The sequence below is a fragment of the Nerophis ophidion genome, linkage group LG03 (genome assembly GCF_033978795.1).
Source record: "Nerophis ophidion isolate RoL-2023_Sa linkage group LG03, RoL_Noph_v1.0, whole genome shotgun sequence".
Classification (NCBI taxonomy): Eukaryota; Metazoa; Chordata; class Actinopteri; order Syngnathiformes; family Syngnathidae; genus Nerophis; species Nerophis ophidion.
The window spans coordinates 30,674,593-30,677,979 of NC_084613.1; positions in this window are offsets into that span (position 1 = coordinate 30,674,593).

Below are 3,387 nucleotides of genomic sequence, written 5' to 3' on the forward strand. Positions count from 1 at the left end.
TCAATAAAACCCTCCTCTCTTTCCCAGAACTAGACAATACCGTAAAACCCAAACTACACACGCAGATCAATCAATTTACAACCACGGGTTTGCCGTTTTTTGAGGTCGCTATTTTGATTTAATCTTAAAAACAGACGTCTATGTAAACAAACTGTTAAAACGAGACGATGTTGAAAAGTGCGTCTGCAAGAAAATCAGGAGGAGACCGTTTTTTACGCATTACGGTATTACGCTTCCGCGTTCATTTCCTTGGGGTCGTAGAAGATGAGCAATTTGTTTACCAAGAGGAGATTAACAAGCGCGGGGCGTATGCTTGAAATGATAACGTGAAATTAAAATAGTATCCCATCTGAAACCTTCCACTCATATGATGTGATTATTTGTATGTTTGATGTGTTTAAAAACTAAAAACATATTCTGCAGTTGGTCGTTCAAAAAAAATAAAAATCGGATAAATCCCTTTTCCTTGTTTTGTTTAAAACAATGTTTTTCTTTAGAGCGATTCATGAAACAGTCATTTTGCTGATGCGGGATGCAATCGAATCATTGTAACAACCAATTTAAGAATGCACAATTATTACAAAAAAGGAATTTTAATCAGTTTGTAATTTTTTTCAGGAAAAACTACGGAACCCCTAAAGCAGGGGTGTCAAACTCATTTTAGACGGGGGCCACATGGAGAAAAATCTTCTCCCAAGTGAGCCGGAATGGTAAAATCACAGCAAGATAACGTAAAAATAAAGACAAATACAGATTGTTTTCTTTGTTTTAAAATAGAACAAGCACATTCTGAAAATGTACAAATCATAATGTGGCCGGCTTATTTTACACTTACATGTTGCAGCTAATAGTAGTCCGGGTTTTTCGGATCACCAATCACCGACATGCCAGGCTCTTCCAGTTTTACAAGAATGTTCTATTTTGTAATAAATTGTCTTTGTGCATTTTAGCAATTGTCTTTTCGTCAGTCTCGCGCTCGCTCGTGCTCGACCATCAACCACCCCTCTCTCCTTCCCAGCTGCTGCCTTTAACAGAGCGACAGGTGATTAGATAACTACGCCCATGTGGGCCATCTACGCACCTGTCGCTGATCTCGAATTCGTTCCTGGCACACCCTGCTTTGTTGCAGGACTGCAGGCCACGCCCTGCTCCACATCGTTATTTATACTTTCTTAATAAATTATGTGATAATGTTCATCAGTCAACTCATTTTCAATCTATCAGGATAAAAAAAATAACAAAATCAAATAACAGGTTGATATTTATGTAGTTTGCTCATTTATGTTGACTGGTGTTTTTTTCTTTTTTTTTTACATATGTAGCATAATCTAGATTAGAAAGATACAAATAATTGCTATTGCGACATCAAGTGGACACATCTAGAACAGCAGTTTTTTCATTCAAAAATTTCGGCTCATTTTTATACTTCGCAAACTCATCCCGCGAGCCGGATAAAACCTGTTCCGGCCCGCGGGCCACGCCCTTGCCCTAAAGGGACATGGGTGTTTTGCGAGATCTCGCTGAGGAGAAATATAATCTTGGAGAAAAATGTAATTTAAAGCATTTGTATGCCCGTACATACGACCTTCACTATATCGGTATGTGGAATTAAATTATGGAATGGATTAAGCAAAGCAATCAAAAAATTTACTAATATGACGCACTTCAAGAAACTCTTCAAACTTAAAGTGTTTACAAAGTACAAAGAAGAAAAACCATGATAAACATTCTGAATTTATTTCATTCATCCATTCATTTACCACCATACTTTCTATTCTATTTTATTATATTCTATTCATTCTCAAAATAATCTTACTCATCTCATCATATGAAATATAACTTCCATCAATTTTCGACCGCTTATTCCCTTTTAGGGTCGCGGGGGGCGCTGGCGCCTATCTTAGTTTAATTCACCAATTTTTATTTATTTATTCATTTTTATTGCGATTACTTATGGAGTATATTGTGAATAAATTGAAACCAGGAAGTGAACAAAAGTTTTAGCAACTGTTATGTAAAATAAAAGGGGTCGGATTACATAAACTCTGCTTCTTCCAACTCCTTTTCGAACACGTTGAAAAGAGAAACTGGAAATTGTGATGTATTATGTTGTATGCTTACATGTTCAAAATAAACTCAAACTCAAACTTTTGCGAGATCTCACAATACTTTTTGCGAGGTCTCGCAAAAGGTTGTTTTTCCTATGTCAGTGAAGTAAAACAGACACACAGATGATGCCTACCCATCATCTGTGCTCTGTTGTGGGAGCATGATACGATTGGATGTCTTCATATGTTAGGCCAATAATAAAATAGAAATCAATAAACTTCTTCCACGGATGATGGGTAGGCTCCTCCATCGCTTTGTCTGTTTCAATTCCGGTTCACCATTACTGTGTCTGTTTTACTTCCAGTTCACTGACATAGGAATAAAACATTTTGCGAAATCTCACAAAAAGTATTGCGAGATCTCGCAAAACATTTTCTTCCCTCCATGTCCCTTTAGGGCAGGGGTCTCAGACGCGCGGCCCGCGAGACGTTATTTTGTGGCCCCCACCTTAATATGAAACTTTAATGTTAGTGCGGCCCGCGAGTTTTATATGAATGGCGCTTGAGAGCGTTGTGTTATTTGGGTCCAAAATGGCTCTTTCAACGTTCTGGGTTGCCTGCCCCCTCGTTAGTGAAAAAGCGGCAAATGAGTGAAAGCGACAGAGACGTTGCCAAGGAGACGATGGTTTTCCTACGTGCCTGGCTGCAGTCCCACCGCGACACCTGTCCGTCAGTAATAACAGTCCCCGATAACCTAAACCAATCTCCTATCTTACTGACAGGATGCAGTGCGTCTCCCATAACAATGTGACCTCGGACTATGTTAAGGTAAAGTGTGGAGTTCCCCAGGGTTCGGTCTTTGGCCCTGCACTCTTCAGCATCTATATGATGCCTCTAGGTGACATCATACGCAAATACGGTATTAGCTTTCACTGTTATGCTGATGACACCCAACTCTACATGCCCCTAAAGCTGACAAACACGCCGAATTGTAATCAGCTGGAGGCGTGTCTTAATGAAATTAAACAATGGATGTCCGCTAACTTTTTGCAACTCAACACCAAAAAAACGGAAATGCTGATTATCGGTCCTGCTAGGCACCGACCTCTATTTAATAATATAACTTTAACATTTGACAACCAAACAATTAAACAAGGCGACTCGGTAAAGAATCTGGGTATTATTTTCGACCCAACTCTCTAATTTGAGTCACACATTAAAAGCGTTACTAAAACGACCTTCTTCCATCTCAAAAATATCCCTAAAATTCGCTCCATTTTGTCCACTAACGACAAAATGGAGCGTTTGTTACGTCTCGTCTTGATTACTGTAACATATT